The 21,934-nt window shown below is 52.1% G+C and overlaps 1 pseudogene; it reads right to left on the reverse strand.

Moving 5' to 3' along the window:
• Positions 1-533: 533 nt before the first annotated feature.
• On the reverse strand, positions 534-20,096 carry LOC123139081 (protein DETOXIFICATION 33-like; annotated as a pseudogene).
• Between the last annotated feature and the right edge of the window lie 1,838 nt (positions 20,097-21,934).

Here is a 21,934-nt window from a genome sequence, read left to right on the forward strand (position 1 = left end):
ATAATTCATTTTCTCACTTATTGTCATATCTAATTATTATGGTAAATTTTAACAATATTTTGTAATAAAAAATACATTTCTCAACAAAATATGCTTTATAACATATTTCAGCCGGTTGTATAGGATTTTCTTCCATGCCTCCTTTGGTTTGTAGGAATCTTGTAGCTAGGATTTCGTAGGATATTATTTTAAAAGGAAAAATTCTTATGAAGCCCTTTGGTTTGTATGAATAGATTCCTATTTCTATGTAAGATAGAATCCAATCCTTCACATTTCAAAGGAAAAAATTATTAGCCTAGACTTAATGAAAAAATTCTTATTCCTATGGATCAAACGATATCTCTTTCTTTATATGAACTGGGATGCATATCATGTCACTTTCTATGAAGTTTCTATTCCTACAATATTCCTAGCCTATGAATCAAAGGAGGCCTCAGGGTGTCTTCTCTCTATGTAGTACACGCATACTAGTATTTTATTTATTCTTCGTGCCCTCCTGTCCTGACAAGTGACAACGAGCCGTTCCCCACGTTTCATCTCGTTTCTTGCATGGCTGGCAGCTCGACGTCTCCTCCCATGCTCCGTACCCGCTCTACCACGATCATAGCCTGCATCACGGCAAAACTCTTCATCAGAAACCCAAAAGCTTGATATTAATCAAATTACAAAAGGGCCTTGCTTCGGTAGACCCCCCCCTCCCCCCCAACAAAACGTAGAAGGGCAGATTGGTCATACGAAAGAAAGGTATGCCCAGCTCGTATTATACGGATGTAACTGACGTACGTAGACCGCGCGCATGCAAAAAAAAAAAAAACTGCCCGCACGATCTACCCGCCCACCCCATCTACTCGCCCGTCCACCCCGTCTACTCGGCCGCCCCATACGATCGCCGCCGCCGCGGATCGCCGCCCTCCGACCCCGTCCGACGCCGCCGTCCGAGCCCGTCCGACGCCGCCGTGGCCGTCCCAACGGCGTGCGTCCAAGCACCCCGTCTACTCGCCCACCCACCTCGTGTACTCACCCGCCACATCCGATCGCCGGCCCCGCGGATCGCCGCCCTCCCACCCCGTCCGACGCCGCCGTCCGACCCCGTCAGACACCGCCGTCGCCGTCCCAACGGCGTGCGTCGCCGCATCTCACTGTCATCATCCACCCCCCGGACGTGAAGGGCCCGACGTGCCACGCCGCCTCCGCACCACTCTCCCCACCCCCCGTCGCGGATCCTGCCAAACATCCGGCCGGTGGCTCGTCGTGCACGTCGCCGGCTGCTAGATTCAAGGCGGGGACAGCTGCCGTCGTCGAACGCCGGCGACGCCTACACCGCGGGGCAAGGTTTGTCATCTAAACCTAGCGGGCATGATGGATATAAGTTAGGGCTAGTTAAGTGATGAATCTAGAATGTAAATGGAGGCCAGACTTAATTTAAGGAACGCTTATTTATGTCATGACGACATCACACAATATGCACACACCGATGGGCAACCTCAACTATTTGTTTCACACAAGACAAAAAAGTGTTGTTTGAACCATTGCTTTAAGAAAAAATTCATGGTAGCTGCTGGGTTCATGGATTACACGTCTTTCTATTTTTTTGCAAACCAACATGAGTTTTTGTCCTTGTTGTAATCAACACTTCAAATGGTTTGCAGTTCTGTGAGTTTGGCGTGTTGACATGGACGAAGAATCCGCATTCGGGAGGGACGAGAATGGTACTGATAAGGTGACTAAGACCGATAACGATAATTTGAACGAAGATGATGACAGCAGCGACAACGATTCCGTCTCGTCATATGATATCTTACCTCCGGAGGATTTTGATAATAATGAACATGGCGCAAATAGCGAGAACGTAAGTGGCGTATATTTTGTTTTTATTTTTGAATTTGCAAAGTATGGCATGGCTAACTATATATCTTTGTGTACAAATTTACAGGAAGATGTGGATGTTAACAATGTGCAACATAATTGGCAGGAATCATTTGCAGATAACTGGAGCCAGGTTAGTTGTTAGATGTTGTACGTCGATCAATAGTATGATTTAAATGATAGTAATTGACATATATATTTTCAAATGAATGTTGTAGGAGGAGTCAGATGGTCTTGTACTTGATCACGATGAGGGAGAGATTGATATTGAGGAGGCTCAAAGGGAGCAGAAGATGCTTGAGACACATTGGAAGGTTATGGCTATGACCTTTCGGTCGCAAGGGGATGCATACATATTCTACAACAATCACGCCAGAGAGCACGGGTTTAGTATCAGGAAACAGAAGGTGAAACGAGGTGCTTCGGGAATGATACGGTACCGGCGGTTTCTTTGCTCCAGGGCAGGGAGAAGGCAGAGCAAGTTCATAACCATGGAGGGCCGCAAGCGCAGGCTTAGACCGGAGACTCGTTGCGACTGCGGTGCACATATGGTGGTGAAGCTGGACAGAGAACGTGGCGTTTGGTTCGTCGCATCATTCGTGGATGATCACAACCACGCGATGGCTCGGCCCGACGAGGTTTGGTTTTTTGTGGTCACACAGACGGATTGGAGATGGCCAGAGGGCGGAGATATTGGCGATGGAAGCGGCCGGGATAAGGAAGCATATTATAATGGACAACTTCATCAGCAGATACGGTTCGTACGATAAGTGCGGGCTTATCAGGAGGGACATTTACAATCTTTGTTGCAGAGAAAAAACGAAGCTCATTGCAAAGGGAGATGCAGAGACGGCAGTTGGCATTATGAGGAGCAGGAAGGAGAAGGACCCTGAGTTTTTTTTTGAGTATGTGCGTGACAAGGAAGGGCGATTGAAGAGTATGTTCTGGTGCGATGCACAGTCGCGGAGGGACTATCAGGACTACGGAGATGTGGTCGTGTTTGATAGCACGTATAAGATGAACAGATACGGTATGCCGTTCGTCCCCTTTGTCGGAGTTAACAACCACCGTTGCACCACAGTGTTTGGTTGTGCCATCATTGCTGACGAGACGGAAGGGACATACGTGTGGCTGCTGCAGACATTTATGAAGGCAAACTGTCAGGTGAAGCCAAAGTCAATAATTACAGACGGTGACGCTGCAATGATCCGGGCTATTCGGACTGTCCTTTCAGATGTTTTCCATCGTCTTTGCTCCTGGCATATCGAGAAAAATATGCAAAGGCACCTGCATTACAAGTCACTGGATGAGTTCAGATCGCTCCTGTACTATGCCACCTCTCAAGCGAACTTTGAGCAGAGATGGAAAGCTTTCTATGATAAGTGGAAGACGGATAGAACCGAAGAGTGGCTTGACAGGATGTACAGGAAGAGGAGACTTTGGGCAGCTTCATATCTTTCCGATGGTTTTTTCCTTGGTATGCGAAGTAACCAGAGGAGTGAAAGCCTCAACTCCTGCCTTCACCTTCACCTGGACTACGGTATGACAATTGTTGATTTGGTGGTGCATTATGAGAATTGTATAGTTCGCCTGCGTGAGAACGAGGCGTACGATGACTGCGAGGCATTCCAGAAGGAACCACCGTCGGTTACTGAATATAAGGCCCTTGAGGAGCATGCCGCCAAAGTATTCACACCTGTTAATTTCTACATCCTGCAAGATGATTTGCATAAGATGGGTCAGCTGGAGATATTTGAGACGCTCGTGGGAATTGGGCGTCAAACATTCATGGTGACATGGAAGGATAACCACAAGTTCACGTACAATGTTGTTTATGAACCAGGTAACTCAGAACAAACTATTACATGCAGTTGTCTTAGGATGGTTCGGAAAGGGCTGCCATGCAAACACATTCTGTTTGTTCTCCATCATCTGAACTTAACTGAAATACCAAAGTGTTGTGTCATGCATAGGTTGTCCAAACATGCGAGAGATGGGTTGCCTGTGCAGCGGAAGAGTGATATGTTTGGATGGGGTTGGCCAGGGCCATTGGAGAGAGAACGGTATAGTGCAATAACCATTAAAACCGCAGAAGCTGCTCATGTTGCAGCAAATGATCCCTTCTTGTACGACGAGTTGATGAAATGTCTGGACAACATAATAGCGCAGAAAAAGATTTCAGAGAAGGAACTTGTAGGAAGTAGAAGGTATGCTATGCTGAAGAAGGAGGCAAGTCAGGCGCAACAAGTTGAGCCTGGTATTGGTGATCCTCAGAAAGTTTCGACGAAGGGTGCACCTAAGAAGGGGCGATCGAAGGGGGGCCCCGACGTTACAAAGAATGGTAGGCCAAAAGATTTTACAGAGAAGAAAATTGGTCCTTTGTGCAGTCTGTGTGGTCTCCCAGGTCATAACAAGGCTACATGCAGTAAGAACGAGAAGTGAGTTGCAACCTTTTTATTTTTGTTATGTTGCTACTTTGATTTTATCAACTATATTTGCTCATCCATTTCTTTATGTTTTGTTCAGGAACTGGGCGTAGAGACGCAGCTTGGTTTGTAGGAAGAATAAAAGTGATCGCACGAGTCATGTCTGAATAACGCTATTTTTATTCGCACGTGTGTGCCAGAAAACTTGATTTGTACTGCTGCGTGATGATTTGTACTGTTATGTATGAATAACCTATGCTATTTTTATTTGCACATGTGTGCCAGAAAACTTGATTTGTACTGTTACGTGATGATTTGTACTGTTTCTATATGAAGTTTCGAAATTCTGTTTATTTATACTATTTCAAAATTCTGTTTATTTGTACTGCCAGAAAAAAAATATGCCTATTGTTTCAAAATTTTGTTTATTTGTATTGCCAGAAAAAAAATATGCCCAACCACCGCAGCCGCGCCCATAGTGGGGAACAAATCATACACCCAAATCAAGCCCGAAAGGGGCGACTCGGGCGGCTGATAGAGCCCACTAATGGGCCCGGCAACGGGGTCCAACGGGGCTGCGGGCAGTGTGATAAGAGAGGAGTTCGAAAGAGGGGGCGGAGGCAGCTATTTAAGCCTCTCCTCGCGCCCCTTCGCTTCCGAGGTGGGACTAAACTGGCATGAGGCAGCGCGCGGGGGAGGGGAGTGGGCGTGGGCCGTGGGAGGGGGCGAGTGGCGCCCTGCCTCTATGGGCCGAACTGGGCCGACCGATGACAGCGCCGAAAACGGCCTCATGAGCCCTGCGGCGGCCGCGTGCACTGAGGGAGGGGAGTGTGCGTGGGCCGGGGGGGCCGAGTGGCGGCGTGCTTTCATTGGGCTGAACTGGGCCGGCCCGAGACAATAGGCCTCCTGAGCCTTGCGGCGACCACGTGCAGTGTGGGGCGCGACGGGGACGCTATTTTTAGTCCCACCTCGGAAGCCGGGGGGCGCGAGGAGCGGCTTAAATAGCTGCCTCCGCCCCCTCCACCGAGCTCCTCTCTTATACATGCCCGCAGCCATGTTGGACCCCGTTGTCGGGCCCATTAGTGGGCTCTATCAGCCGCCCGAGTCGCCCCCTTTGGGCTTGATTTGGGTATGATCTGTTCCCCATTATGGGCCCGGCTGCGGTGGTTGGGCATTTTTTTTCTGAATATTTTTAAAAAATATTATTTTACTATTACGAAAGTGCAGAACAAATATACTCATTTAAAAAAATATCATCACCCACAATGATGCAAATAAGAGTGTAACCGACAATGATGCAAATAAAAGTGACATTGAAAAATAGATATTGTAGCAAATACCGACCACGGCACATTTATTTAGTTGCGTAACTTGCTAAACCATGCCACATTACAATATAGAGGTGATGTCTTAATCTGTAAATTGTATCAAGATACCGACAACGACACGTTTATTTAGTGGAGATAATAGCCAACACCCCATCCTCCTACTCATTTGGTCTCCATGATCTTGAGGATCTTCTCTTTCACTACTTCCTTCATGTTGCACTCTGAAAAAAGTATTTCAGCTAGAATGCGTCCCCTTGAAGCATTAACCTCATCTTGATCGAACTCAAATGCCCAACCATCTCCGTCCCAGTGTTGAACGCATTTCACCACGAAAAGACCACAAGAGACTCTGCAAGAAACCACAAGTCAGTTATTGATGGATCATACAAGTACATACTAATTCAACATTTGCAACATACCCGTCTTTTTGTGACGGCATATTGTACTCCCTTATTGGCCAGGAAGATACATCATGATGATCCGTTTCAATAAGAGCATTCACCTCCTTTGTATCAATAGCTATCTCTGCCCTCTGAAATAAAATTGACAAATCCATATGAAGTACTTTTCGAAGAAATATATATTGTTTTATGTAACGTTGTAAGCTTACCAGCTTAGCAATCTTTGCAAGAATTCTTTTGCTGCACATCGTGCACTAACTTGTAGTAAGCATTAGGAACTTCTCTGGTGGACTGCGGTGCAAGAACCGTGCCCAGAAGAACCAGAACAATTCTACGGAGGAAATCATCATCGTACGTGCCACTGGCAACGATGTTGTCAATCAGATCGTCTATCATCATTTGCCCCATTTTCGAATCTACAAAACGACTAGGCACCTTCACCTTCGCCTTTAACCCCCCTTTACCTAGGGCTTTCATGGCATCTTTGCCCTTGTTCTGTAGCCCAAAAATGTCATACACATCTTCGGTGCGCAATGAAATCGCACCGTTTTTTGATGGCATGATGAACCTTTTTCTGTCCATTGCATACGATTTAATAATAAACTTGAGTAAACATTTTCGCATCAGCACACTAGGAATCATCAACATTTTTTCAAGACTAGTGCTCGCAAACCGCGTTTTCTGCCTAGAGTTTAGTTTGCTGACCAAGAGACACCACTTCTCAACCGAACAAAAAATCTCTCCGTACTCCTCCATCGCTAGGAATAGGAGCAAAAATAATGTTAGCTACTATGTATGCGTACATGATAAACATGATGAATGCATAGTACCTCGTGCCATGAGATCGGTGCCGGCCCTTGGGGACGATGGCGCGCTGGCGTTGCTAACTACAAACAAAATTCATACATATATAAGCTATCATGCATGCATAATTATTACCAAAACTATAGCCAAATTAGATATATAACCTCATTCACATTAGACATAATCAAATTAGACATTCTCACATTATTCTCTAAGTACATAGTGTACTGACCTTGGGACAAAATATTCAACGATCAAGGTTATGCTTATATTTTAATGCCCTGTTTCATAACAAATTATTTTCTAAGTACTCTAAAAATATTAGGCCTACTCTAAAAATATTTTCTAATTACTCTAGGAAGTTGGCGTCGGCGTCAGAACGCGTCTACGGCGGCGACGGGGGGGCAGGTTTCGGGAGTTACCTCGAAGGTGGCGTCGAGGTCGTAGGGGGCGTCGGGCGTCGGCGTGAAGGTGGCGTCGGGGGCGTCGGCGTGAGGTCGCGTCGGCGGCAGATGGCGTCGGTGGCGTAGGGGGCGTCGGCGTCGAGGGCGTCGGCTAGAAGGTGGCGTCGGGGGCGTAGGGGGCGTCGGCGTGAAGGCGCGTCGGCGGCAGATGGCGTCGGGGCCGTCGGCGTCGGGGGCGTCGGTGGCGGCGTCAGCCGCAGATGGCGTCGGGGGCGGCGGGCGCAGGCAGCTAGGGTTAGGCGGCGACTAGTGGCGATCGTGGAGGCGGCGTGGACTCGCGATCGTGGACGCGGCGTGGCTTTGACCCCCGATCGAGGCGAGGTCCACTAGGGCTTTGACCTCCTCGGATCGGCTGGAGTCGGCTATAGCCGGGACACCTTCGAGGGCCACTCCCTCCCCGCCACGTCAGCAATAGGTGGGGGTTAGATCCGGCTATTAACTATGCGGGTGGGTTAGGGTGGGTGACGAGGGCATACGGCGGCGGGCGTGCCAGGTGCTAATAACGATAGATTCGGTCAGGCCCGCGTCTCCTGTGTCTCTACTGCCGTCCGCAATGATTGGGCCGGGCCCCAGACGACACGGCGATTCGCGTCGGCGTGCTGCACTTTAAATTTAGTCCCACCTCGGCCGTCGAAGGATGTCCTGACCAGTTTATATAGCCGTCTCCGGTAGTCCATGCATGGTCATATATTATATTATGATATGGCTCTACATAACTACGAGGTAGTACACTGTCTCGCAGTGAACTGCCGGGCAGTTAGGTAAAGTCACATCACAATATTAAATATGATTTATTTTATTTTTTAAAATACAAACAGAAAACAATTTTTTTTAAAATATGGTTCCCAAATAATTTATTTTTTGTACTCCGTCAAACCTCGCGACACTTTTTCCACAAGTTGCCATCACCATCCACAGCACCCACGCCAACTCGTGTATTTTTTCGACGCTCCACGCATTTTCTAGGGTTTTCCAGGTCCAAAATCGTAAAAACACTGCCCGGACGTGACGCAACGTCCGTTTTGTGTCCGTTTTCGTTCCAATCTTACGTGGGGGCCTACGTTGGCCGTGCCCACACGTACGCACACTTTGGTGCAGTTGCATGCATGCGATCACGTAGCCCCAGTGCAACCAGCTACTTGTCGGTCTGCCGGGGAGGGGGTTCCCAACTACGGTTTTTTTTACTCCGTCAAACCTCGCGACACTTTTTCCACAAGTTGCCATCACCATCCACAGCACCCACGCCAACTCCGTATTTTTCCGACGCTCCACGCATTTTCTAGGGTTTTCCAGGTCCAAAATCGCAAAAACACTGCCCGGACGTGACGCAACGTCCGTTTTGTGTCCGTTTTCGTTCCAACCTTGCGTGGGGGCCTACGTTGGCCGTGCCCACACGTACGCACACTTTGGTGCAGTTGCATGCATGCGATCACGTAGCCCCAGTGCAACCAGCTACTTGTCGGTCTGCCGGGGAGGGGGTTCCCAACTACGGTTTTTTTTACTCCGTCAAACCTCGCGACACTTTTTCCACAAGTTGCCATCACCATCCACAGCACCCACGCCAACTCGCGTATTTTTCCGACGCTCCACGCATTTTCTAGGGTTTTCCAGGTCCAAAATCGCAAAAACACTGCCCGGACGTGACGCAACGTCCGTTTTGTGTCCGTTTTCGTTCCAACCTTGCGTGGGGGCCTACGTTGGCCGTGCCCACACGTACGCACACTTTGGTGCAGTTGCATGCATGCGATCACGTAGCCCCAGTGCAACCAGCTACTTGTCGGTCTGCCGGGGAGGGGGTTCCCAACTACGGTTTTTTTTTACTCCGTCAAACCTCGCGACACTTTTTCCACAAGTTGCCATCACCATCCACAGCACCCACGCCAACTCCCGTATTTTTCCGACGCTCCACGCATTTTCTAGGGTTTTCCAGGTCCAAAATCGCAAAAACACTGCCCGGACGTGACGCAACGTCCGTTTTGTGTCCGTTTTCGTTCCAACCTTGCGTGGGGGCCTACGTTGGCCGTGCCCACACGTACGCACACTTTGGTGCAGTTGCATGCATGCGATCACGTAGCCCCAGTGCAACCAGCTACTTGTCGGTCTGCCGGGGAGGGGGTTCCCAACTACGGTTTTTTTTACTCCGTCAAACCTCGCGACACTTTTTCCACAAGTTGCCATCACCATCCACAGCACCCACGCCAACTCCCGTATTTTTCCGACGCTCCACGCATTTTCTAGGGTTTTCCAGGTCCAAAATCGCAAAAACACTGCCCGGACGTGACGCAACGTCCGTTTTGTGTCCGTTTTCGTTCCAACCTTGCGTGGGGGCCTACGTTGGCCGTGCCCACACGTACGCACACTTTGGTGCAGTTGCATGCATGCGATCACGTAGCCCCAGTGCAACCAGCTACTTGTCGGTCTGCCGGGGAGGGGGTTCCCAACTACGGTTTTTTTTCTACTCCGTCAAACCTCGCGACACTTTTACCACAAGTTGCCATCACCATCCACAGCATCCACGCCAACTCGCGTATTTTTCCAACGCTCCACGCATTTTCTAGGGTTTTCCAGGTCCAAAATCGCAAAAACACTGCCCGGACGTGATGCAACGTCCGTTTTGTGTCCGTTTTCGTTCCAACCTTGCGTGGGGGCCTACGTTGGCCGTGCCCACACGTACGCACACTTTGGTGCAGTTGCATGCATGCGATCACGTAGCCCCAGTGCAACCAGCTACTTGTCGGTCTGCCGGGGAGGGGGTTCCCAACTACGGTTTTTTTTCTACTCCGTCAAACCTCGCGACACTTTTTCCACAAGTTGCCATTACCATCCACAGCACCCACGCCAACTCGCGTATTTTTTCGACGCTCCACGCATTTTCTGGGGTTTTTAAGGAAAAAGTACCCTACACCGATGTCCGAACGTGACGCGACGTGTCTTTCCTCTCTGTTTTTGTCCATATCATGCGTGCAGGACGTACTCTCATACTAAGCGTTTTTAGCAAGTATTTATGTACAAACGCATCATCAAATCAAAACTCTCGAATGAAATGGACAAAATTAATTTCACTCAAATTTCATTCAACATAGATAAAATATTTTACATACTCGGGCTAACTCAACGATTAAAAGTTCACCACATAAAGTCTACTACTTAGGCTTACAACGACATAACCAAATTAAATAAAAACACAAAAAAACTACTCGTCGTCGCTATCGACGAGGTCAATGACGGCCGGGCCGTCGCCGCCGTCATCGTCGCTGCTGGACCGGTTCGCGAGGTCGTCCCAGTCTATCGGATCGTCGTCGGAATCCTCCTCCTCCGCCGCCGCCGGCGCTTGCTGCCACTCCTGCTGCCACTCCGGCGGCACCTGCTGCCACTCCGGCGCCACCATCGCCGCCTGCTGCGCCGCCATCGCCGCCTGCTGCGCCGCCTCGGCCGCCTGGATTGCGTCCGCAATCTCGGCGGCCTCCATCGCCTCCGCCGCCGCCGCTGCAGCCTCCGACGCCCGTAGGGCGACGTGGTACCCCGGCGTGTCATCCGGATCCCCGTCCTCGCGGAGGATGACCTGCTCCGGCGGCAACTCGATCCCCGGCGGCAAGGGAGGGGCGGCCGGCGCGGGCGCCCGTGCCGGGTACACACCGTGGCCGCCGCCACGTCTGCGGCGATATTGCGGTGGAGGCGGTGCGCGAAGACGGCCGCTGCGGCCCGTCAGATCGGGGGTCTCGCCGGCCGCGGCAAGGCGGAAGGCCGCCATCACCTCCCAATAGTCCTTCCCGCGCCAAAACCGCTTTCGGCCTTCGATGTTGTGCCGGCCGCCGCTGTGGTTGCGGAGCTCCTCCTCCGTCGCGCCGGGACCCAACGTCGCAAAGCCCTCCGCGTCGATCTTCCAGTTGCGCGGTAGACGGCAGCCCGGCGGCACGGGGAGGCAGTAGTGGTGGAGCTCCTCCGTCTCCGGCCCTCCGATGCTCGTCGGCCATGCGCCGGGGGCGTCGGCGGCGGCGCCGCCACCGGTGCTGCTGCTGCCGCCGAAGAAAGCCATCGGGTGCGGGAGGTGGCGTGGAGGTGGAGGGTGCGGGAGGTGCGGGAGGTGGCGGAAGAAAGCCATCGGGCCGGTGCCGTTTTATAGCGGGGGGAGGGAGGGAGGCGGGCAGGCGGCGCCGTGGTTATTAACGCCGGCGCGTTAATGCGCGTGGCAGGCGAGGCGGCGTTTGACCGTCGGGCGAAGCGAACAGCGCGTCGGGAGGGGGCAGGCCAGGCGGCGGGCCGGTCGGGTGGCAGCATCGGCGTGGCAGCCGAGGAGCCGACAGCGACGGCAGGCGTCAGCGGTCGCGCGGCAGGCGAGGAGGCGGCACCGGTGGCGTCCGGCAGGCGGCGCGGCAGGCGAGGAGGCGGCAGCGGTGGCGTCCGGCAGGCGCGGCTGCAGGCGGCAGCGGCGGCGCGGCACGCAAGGAGGCACGCGCGTGGAACCGCCTGCGTGCATGCGCGCCTCGGGCGCCGTGATTGGCGGCCGACACGCCACACGACGGGTGTGGGATTGCGTGGGGCCGGCGGGCGTGGGGGTGGGGCCGGCGCGGCGCCACCGACAACGCGTTGACTGCGAGCGGCCGCTTTAATTTTTTTCCCTCCCGGGCGGGCGGCCGGCCTGTATTCATATACGTATACCTCCGTCTGTTTTTTTTTTGCGGGCGGGCGGGCCGGCGGGGCAATCTTATGCCCATCCTACCCTTTGTTATGAAGGGGTATTGGGCAATCTCAGCCCTCCTTGTGTTTACAGGGGGTCTACCGAAGCGGAAGTGATTACAAAATCGTAGAGTACTTTCCAATTGTTGCAAGCAGCGTGTCAAATGTGTCTTAATTTATATTCCCTCCGTCCCGAAAGAGGGAGTATACATTACCTCTTTCTTCCATTTGGTTCTCAAGAGGATCACAAATAGGATGACGGTCTGCAGAATCGTGCCGATCAGCATCCCCATCCATATCCCCTGCACGTCAAGCTTGAGCTCGAAGCCGAAAACCGCTGCAAGGGGCAGGCCAACGAGATAGTAGCAGCCGACATTCACCAAGGCACCAAGCTAGGATTGCCACCCATCCCCTATGGCGACTCCTGAAACCACCAACGGTAAACACAAGTCATATCGCTGATTTGCTCTGAACAGATTTACGTACTTAACAAAACACGCGAAGCATTTGAGGACGATGCATGCATGTATTTACCTGACAACACCGGCTGGATGCACGCTGTTGGGGAGTATGGTGGCAACCAGGAGATAGCCCGGTCTCGCGGTCTCCTTGACGAGCAGGTCGTTGTCGGTGAAAAGCCTCGGCAGCTGCTTCCTCGCTGTTGGTGTGAAACCCTAAACCCTAGCTCTACCTCTCTCTCTGCACCTCGCTCATTCTCTGCGCACGAACAGCAGAAGGAGGAAGAAGAAGATCGAATAGACGGTGGACACAGGAGTTTTCCGAAGCACGAGCGCCCCATTTCCTTTCCCTCGAGCACGAACTCGATCATGTCAATCCGTTACAACGTCACCACGCGGCTTTATACCCCGAGCCAGCGCACCGGGCACGCACCCACGCCTCCACTCGCCCGCGATCTCTTTCACGTTCTGCATGCTTTGGCCGGGCCCACTGCGCGTGCTTCTCGCGGTGAGCACCAACATAACGTGCCCGATTGCCCTGCATGGCTCGCCAACGATCAACACACACACACACCTACGGTGTACTAGCCCACGGACACGCCCGTGCACTCCACACACACGCACACACTCGACCCGCCGTGGACCCGACGCGCCCAGCACGCCCGGCACGCGATCATACACGCGCCCGACGCGCCTGGCTCGTCGCCACGACTTATTCAGCCCAACGCTCACCCCCATAAGCCGTGGCTCAGAGAAGCCCGTCGTCTTCGACGCCGCCATCCGCCATCAGCGCGCGCTCCACCGCCGGTGCCTTCCTCAGCAGCAGGCACTCCCGCTTGAAATGGCCACGCTCACCGCACTTGTAGCAGGCCGCGCCGGTTGCCTCCGTAGCCCGACGCCACGCTACGCACGTCTTCATCGTCCCGCGCACCACCATGTTGCCGCTCCCGCGCTTGCCACTGCACCGCCGTGAACATCAGCGCGCCGTTTGCCCGCTCACCGCCTGCCTGCTGGCGTCGCCGAAGCCGCTCGTCGAAGGCCTTCAGCCGCCCGAGTGCTTCCTCGAACGGCATCGTCGTGACGTCGCAGAACTGCTCGATCCCGGCCACCGCCGCGTACAGGCGGTCCGGCATGGAGTCGAGTAGCTTTTTTCACGAGCGCAGCGTCCTCCAAAGTCGAGCCAAGCTCCGCGAAGCGCGCCGCCATGGCTCCGAGCTTGCCGGCGAATCCATCCAGCGTGTCGCCGTCTGCCATGCGCAGGAGCTCAAACTCATCGCGGAGCGTACCCAGCCGTGCCGCCCGCACACGATCCGCGCCGATGAACCTGGCCTTGAGGCTCGCCCAGACCTCCGCCGCCGTCTTCTTGGACGCCACCTGCAGCAGCAGGTCCTCCGCGAGCGCCCCGAGCAGGTAAGCCCGCGCTGGCTTGTCCTTCTTGGCGATTACCGAAGCCGTCGCGTCCTCCGGCACAACCACCGCTTCCCACGGCCCGGCAGCGTCGAGGTTGGCCTCGAATTTGATCGCCCACGCGGTGTAATTCTCACCGTTGAGCATCGGCACCGGCTGCGGCAGCGATCCGCCCGATCCGCTGCCGTACAGGACGAGAGACATCTCCGGCGAGCTCCGACCTCCACGTGGCTCTGATAACAATTGTTGGTGTCAAACCCTAAACTCTAGCTCTACCTCTCTCTCTGCACCCTGCCCACTCTTCGCGCACGAACAACAGAAGGAGGAAGAAGAAGATCAAAGTAGACGGTGCACACAAGACTTTTCTGGCGCTCGAACGCCCCTTTCCTTTCCCTCGAGCACGAACTCGATCATGTCAATCCGTTACAACGTCACCACGCGGCTTTATACGCCGAGCAAACGCAGCGGGCACGCAACCACGCCTCCACTCGCCCGCAATCTCTTCCACGTTCTGGATGCTCTGGCCGCGCCCGCTGTGCGCGCTTCTCGCGGTGAGCACCAACAGAACCTGCCCGATCGCCCCGCATGGCTCGCCAACGATCAACACACACACCTAAGGTGTACTACCCCACGGACACGCCCGTCACTCCACACGCACGCACACAACGACCCGCCGCGGACCCAATGCGTCCAGCACGCCCGGCGCGCGTCGATACACGCGCCCGACGCGCCTGGCTCGTCGCCACGGCTTATTCAGCCCAACACTCGCCACGAGGGCGACGAGCGTGAAGATGAGCCCGATGGCGGCCGACGTGGTCACGGCCGCGATGACCGAGTACTTGGCCGCTTTTGGGTGTCTGGCGCCAAGTTCGTTCGCCACGCGAACGCTGGCCAAACCAAACACGAGAGACAGGACAGGTGAGAGTCATTTCTTGTGCTGCTTGAGAGCACAGAAACTCATCAGAGTCAGAGGAGATGCGCGCGTACCTCACTGAGGCATTGAAACCGAATGCTACCGTCAGTGTCCAGATGTTGTAGTTCGTGCTGTTGCAGCAAAATTTGAGCAAGCATCGGTAGAGATTATCTATGTCCATTTCAACTTTGAGAAGCAAAAACAGACACTATTGACAGGTGCACTAACCATATGGTCACGGCCCCAACTTGAATCACTGGGTTGTTCAAGCAACCCACCAGAATGAGTTGTCATTTCTAAGCTGCAGAACAAAAATACGGAGTAGTATATGCCATTCAGTATTAACTGTACCACACTGAAGAATGCATGCATTTCGTCCATAATTGGCCGAGAAAGAAGCTACGAACCACAGCATGACGGCCGACGCGAGGGAGAACGTGACGAAGCCACCGAGGCTAAATTCGCTCATAAAAAAGGGAATAGCCAAGGGATGAGCTCCCGCGATGGCACCCGCGTCGGGTGAGCGCCCCCGGCGGCGGCGCCTCGATCTCCCATCTCCGGCTAGCTGTGCAGCTGCCCAGGCCAGATCCGGAGCCCCCTGCTCGCCCTCTCTCTTGTGCTAGGCTCAGCTCGGCTCGGTGTCATGCGTTGGGAAGGGATGGCGCTCTCGCGTCCGCGCAAGTTGCGGCTGGGCGGGCGCCGCCGTCGCCAGGATCTCCGGCCTCCGGCCTCGGTTGCGGCCGCCGTGACCGGATCCGGGTACCCCGCGAAGACCTCTCCCACGCCAGTCTCGGCGGCGCCCCGTCTCTCGGTTCGCCCGGCAATGCTGCTCGCCGGAGCCTCCGCGGCGGCCACCACTCTATCGGCGTCTCCGGCTGCTGCACCCGTCGTCCTTCCGCCGTCTGCGTTGTGCGCTCAGGCTGCAGACACTACCCCGGTCGCCGGTGTTCTCCCTCGACCGCGGCCGCTGCCCCCAGCTTCCAGGTTCAGGAGGGAGGACGGGGGTCTTAAGGCTGCCTGCACGCCCTGTTCGGAGCCTGTGTCGACAACTGCTTCGGCCCCGACGCCTGGCTCCCTTGTCTTTGCTGATGCCGCCTCGGATGTGTTGCTGCCGGCCCCTGTTGCCTCTGTCAATGGGGACGACGTGGGCTGTGAAGAGGAAATGGCTGTGACGCTGCCACCATGGGCGGTGTTGTGGGCCTCCGCTGCTGACGACGATGTCGATGAAGATGACGAAGAGGAGTTGGCTCCCCAGACACCGCCGGCTGCCACCAAGGCCCTCGACTCTGGAGCGATGTGCGTGAGGCATGACGCAGAGACAAATGAGGGTTGGCAGGAGGTGCTATCGCGGCGCGGCCAGCGTCGTCCGACTTCGTCGCCTTCCTCGACAATGGCTCCTCGTCCCATCCCCGCTTGGCTTCGTGGTAGATGTTACAGATGCTTCGCTCATGGTCATCGCGCGGCTGTTTGCAAAGAGCCGTTGCGGTGCTCCCGTTGTTTGGAGAATGGTCATCGTGTGCGTGGATGTTGCAACCCATGGCGTCCTCTAAGCTCACTGCCATGCAATGATGTGCCGCTCGTGTCGCAGCTCGACGTCGTGCATTGTCCTGCTCTTGCTTCATGTGAGGGTCCGACGAGGTCCGCACTCCCATCCAAGGCGCTTCATCGTGGGTCTTGGGCGTCTGTCATCTCTGGTATCGTTGGCTCACCAACCTCGTCGGAGCTGGTGTTGCAGTCTGCTTTGGCTGATCAGACTGCGTTGCTGCAAGGTTGTCTGGCACGTGTTGGGAGCTTTTTAGAGCGAGCGGAGGCTGCTCTGAGTAGACTCTCCCTTGCGCCGGCTATGTTGCAGACCTCTCTGACGCCGCACTCTCCTTTGTGCGGCCGGTGTTTGCTCCGTGGAGGATAGGGGGGTGGAGTTATATGGCTCCTTCTCCCCTCGTGTTGGAGACAATTCATCCTCGATGCCTACCTCCGATCCTATGTTGTCTTCCACTAAGGGCGAGTCCATTGCCGTGCTTGTGGCTCCGGTACTACAGGTCATGCCCGAGCTTAGGGAGCTATGTCTGAGTTTGTCAGTGGATCATATGAAGGTGGACACGTCGACGACCTCGAGCGAGGGTCAAGATTCACCTTTGTCAAGTGAGCAGCTGGAGGTTCCTATGGTTGATGATGCGAGAGGGAAGGCGTCCACGATGTCATGATGGATTGTGCTCGGTTTCTCGTGTTGTCGACGTGGCCTTGGTATTTTGAGTCATCATTGCCGTTTTTCTCACCCCGGGTTCCGTTGCATTGTAGAAGTGTTGAGGGTTGTGCTTGTTGGGTGTTGGGAGCATTTGGCGGGCCATCTATGTGGCCGTGGTGCTTCGTGTTGAGTGAGTTTGTTTGTATCGATTTTCACCCGATTTTCCGTAAATTAATTGGGCAGTTTTTTTCTTCGTAATTAATCGATGAGGCAATTTTTTTGCCTCCGTTTCGAAAAAAAAGCCACCGAGGCTGGCGAACGCCTTCCGCAAAAAAACTCTCCACGCCTCCGGGAAGGACCAGCCCACGACGTACGCCAACTGCGCCGAACCGAGGAGCCACCACGACACGTTGCCAACCACGGTCGCCCCGACGAGGCCACAGCGGAGTCTGGCCACGGCGACCCAGTTGAGCAGCGCGTGCACGGCGACCGCGGCGCCGGAGATGAGCGTCATGACCCACACCCGGCTCTGCGCCTGGAAGAACTTCTGCATTGGGAAAAGGGACTGACTACTAGTCAGTCGACTGAATTTGTGTATGGGTCAGTCACTTTTTTTACCCCATAGAACGTGTGGTGTGGTGTGTCATGTGCGTGCGTGTGCGAGCTAGCTAGCTTCGGCTAGCCGTGGCGCGTGAGCTAGCTAGCTCCAGCTGCGTCCATGCGTGAGCTAGCTAGCTCCGGCTTTGTCAGTGCGTGAGCTGGCTGGCCATGGTTAGTTGCATGATATTGTATTGCATAAAAGAAGAAACAAAATGTAAAAAATGCATATACTTTTTTGAAAAGGAGGAAAGCCCCCGACCTCTGTATCAGAATAATGCATGCAACCAATTTATTAATCAAAAGTACATAAACAGAGTCTGAGGTCTAGAAATAGCTCACGAAAGGAGCACAAGAACAGTAAAGATAAAAAGATGTCACTGCCGGCGGAAAATCAGACTACAGTGACTAAACACCTAGCCTTCGTATTACACTTTCAGAAAAAAAAACACTAAAACTAAATCAAAATAATTAAATTTTCTAAGAAAGAATGAAACCCTTTAAGAAGAAAGATAAAATGAAAATGAAACTTTCAAAACTTGCACATAATTTGCATTAATGTTACACTTTTTGAAATATGCAAAGAAAAAGCATATAATAGTGCATTTTTTGCACTCTACTATAATTTGCATAGTGCAACTGAAATAATGTATTTCCTTTAAGAGGAACACAACAGAAAAAAACTTGCGCATAACTTTGCACCGAAAGTGCACTTTATCGAATTATGCAAAAATAATCATGGAATTTTGGCACATATTATATAGTATTTGTTTGTATAAACTTACACTCAGCCAAAAACCCGCAAAAAACAATAATAACCAATAAAGGAAAGGAAATAGGAAAAATAAAAACCCATAGAAACAGAAAAGAGAAATAAAAAGTGAAGGAAAATACCCTTAAATAGAAAGAAAATGATATAAACAACTAAAACAGAATAATGACAAAATTTGCACACAATCCGCACATAAATTGCGCTTTGTTATAATATGCAAGAATAAACACATAATAGTGAAAATTTTCACAAAAACAAAATTATCTAAAGAAAGAATGAATTAGTGGCATTGGTATTTGATCCATGGTGTCTCTACTTCTCCGGATCAAAATAATGAATTAGTGGTATCGGTATTACCGTTTAAGAAGAAAGAAAAGTAAAAAAAAATGATAACATTTGCACACGGTTTGAATAGAAATTGCGCTTTTTTATAATATGCAAAAATAAGCACAAATAGTGAAATTTCACAAAAGAATCCTTAGTATGAATGAATTAGAGGTATTGGTATCACCCTTGAAGAATAAAGAAAATGAAATAAAAACTTAAACAAAATTAAAATAGTGAAATTTTCTAAGAAACAATGAATTAGTGTCATTGGTTTCCTATTAAAGAAGAAAGGAACTGAAAATAATAAAACAAATAATGAAATATTTTGCAAACTATTTGCACAGAAGTTGCGCATTTTTAGTGTACATATAATCATGAAATTTTGGCACATATTATATAGTATTTTTTTGCATATAATTACACTTAGCCAAAAACCCACAAAAATAAAAAATAACCAATAAAGGAAAGAAAATGGGGAAAAGAAAAACCCATAGAAACAGAAAACAGAAATAAAACAAAAAATATCCAGAAAATAGAAATAAAACCAACTTACAAAGAGAATCAGAAAAACAAAAGCAAAAGCACATAAAAACAAAAAGGTATTAAAAAAATCAAGGGAGAGTGAGGAGGGCTGGATTGCACAGTTTATGGGCGTCGGCCCAAAAAGAATTCGACTGACCCAAATAAGGGGTCAGTCAAAAGAAGAAAGAAGCCCACACAACACAAGTCAGAAAAAAAAGCAGCACGAATCTTACAGAAAAATCCAATGGCCACAAATTCGACTGGCCCAAAAGTAAAATTTTAGCTGACTGAAAAGTAACTAAATTGTTGGGAAAATGGGAATTTGACGCGTACGCGCGAAGAGTCACGGCGCGCTCCATCGCGCGTACCGCCCCGCCACCACCGAGATCTCAGGGGACTGCCGGAGCAGCCAGAGGATCGGGGCCGTGAAGACGTAGAGTGGTAGCAAGGCGACCACCGTGGCGAGGCAGATGATCCACGACCGCTGCATGTACACGCCCAGCACGTGGAGCTGCCCGGCCCCCGCCGCCTGCCAGCACAGCGTCTCCAGGGCGCTTCCCATGCGAAGCTACTACCGATGAAACAGCGGTCGATCAACACTTCAACAGAGGAACCAGATGTTTTTTTTCTTTTTTTTTTGTGAATAATGAACTAGATGATTTTAATAACTAATCTAAACGCTTTTATATTAGTTCACAAAGGGAGTACTAGTTTAACCAGTTCGACCATAGTACTAGGTACCAACTAGGAGCCCGAAGCTGAGGCCTTCCATGACGTTGATGATGATGGAGACGGTGGCGAGCTCGACCTTGCCGATGTGGCCGGTGAAGGCCATGGTGATGAACTCGATAAGGAACTGGAAGATCCCGGTGAGGATCACCGGCCCCGTGATGTGCCACAGGTTCTTGCACTTGTCCGGCAAGGTCTTGCGGCCGGGAAGGCGCTCCATTTCTATAGACTCCTTCCACACGTCTGATGTACAAGAGCTAAAAAAACTGGGTCAAAGTGCGGGGAGATGGCTGACGACACACGTCTCTCGTGCGACTCGCAGTCGCACCTTCCGCGCGTCTTCGCCTCGGACCTCGCGGTGGCGCTGCTGGTCTACGGGCCAGGGTCTCTTCTCCAGTGAGGGGAGAAGCTGGTCCTTGGCAACGCCGAGGGGTGGGTGGTGCGATGATGGTGGCTTCCCGAGGGGCCAATTGGTCTATTTCCCGTGTCACATAGTGATTGTGGATGTAGGATATAGTGTGCCTCGTCATGTTGTGATGCCCGAGGTGAGTAATGGCGACGGACGGGAGAAGGAGAGGTTACTTAAGGCCATCCGCGATTCGGCTCCTCTCTCGCCCGTGCGACTTCCTCTGCCTCCACTCAAACCCTAGATCGAGCTTCCACGAAATCGAGGGGCAGCGGCGAAGATGACGACCAGGGAGCAACAGATGCGCGAGCTGGCTCAAGGAGATGCGGAGCGAATGGGGAGGCTGCAGGAGATCGACAGGTGGTTCCCGACCAAGGAAGAGTTGAACAATGCGGCATCCATGGTGAGGGAGAAGCTCGACGACGAGGAGATGCCCAGGTGCTTCCCCAATTTCGCAGCGCAACCGGCCATGGGGGTTCTCCTATGGGCGATGCTGGAAGCGGAATCACCATACCAAGAGCAGAGATTCAAGTGGAGGGTGTTTAGATCCCTTCGCTTTGGACGGGAGCTGCCTCCAGCGATGGCGAGGGAGGTGGTCATGGGGCTGGCGGCGCCCGGATCAAGAGCGGCGCCGATCGAGATAGTCGACGACGAGCCGAGACCAAGCCGGAGCCGAACAAGGAGAGCGGTGACGGCGCTGCCTCGACACTCACCCCGTTTCCCACGGCGCTCTCCCAGGCTGCGGACCCTCTCCCACACCTAGTAGGGGTCTCTCTGGCTGGGAGTCGATTTTGGCTCCTCGTCGGAGTAGATCCCGAAGGGGAGGGAGGGGATTCGTCCTCAAATTCCTCTGGTGAGTCTTCTTCCCCCTCTAAATATCTGGTCTCTACTTGAAAAATTTGTGGAGATGAATCTAAGGGGAGGTGTGGGAAAAAAATAAAAGGAGTAAGAAAAGTACTCCCTCCGTTCCTAAATATAAGTCTTTTTAGACATTTCAAATGGACTACAACATACGGATGAATGTAGACATAGTTTAGAGTGTAGATTCACTCATTTTGCTTCGTATGTGGTCACTTGTTGAAATCTCTAGAAAGACTTACATTTGGGAATGGAGGGAGTAGTATACAACAAAAGTCACGATCTCTATATTCGGAGATGAGTGAGGGGATTAGACAACCGAAAGTGTATTTAGGTAAGAAAATTGGGCCAAATCTTAACCTGCTAAATGAAGAAGAACAAAACAGAGTTCATGAGGCGACCGGGGTTATGCTAAACATGAATGATGGAAAAATCCCTCGAGTTGGCAATTTTTATGATGAGAACCTGATTGATTTTGGAGGAATTGATATAAGTGAGAATCCAATTAGATTTAATGGATATCACAGTGATGATGGGGACATAGATAAAGCTAAAATTAATATGAATTGGACCATAGGTGGGTCCACCGGGTGTGATTTGGATATCTGATGGATTATCGGCCCAAATGAAGAGGTGGTGATGGGCCTTGAGCCCGTACCCCTACCCTAGAAGAGGGGAGTATATTAACCCCCCAAGAGGCAGTAGGTGGAGTAGTTTATCCCACCTATCTAGGGTTTACTCCCCAGGCGCCGCCGGGACCTGCTACCATGGCTGAGAATTACAGAGGGGAAATG

This window comes from Triticum aestivum, chromosome 6B, assembly GCF_018294505.1.
Source record: "Triticum aestivum cultivar Chinese Spring chromosome 6B, IWGSC CS RefSeq v2.1, whole genome shotgun sequence".
Lineage (NCBI taxonomy): Eukaryota > Viridiplantae > Streptophyta > Magnoliopsida > Poales > Poaceae > Triticum > Triticum aestivum.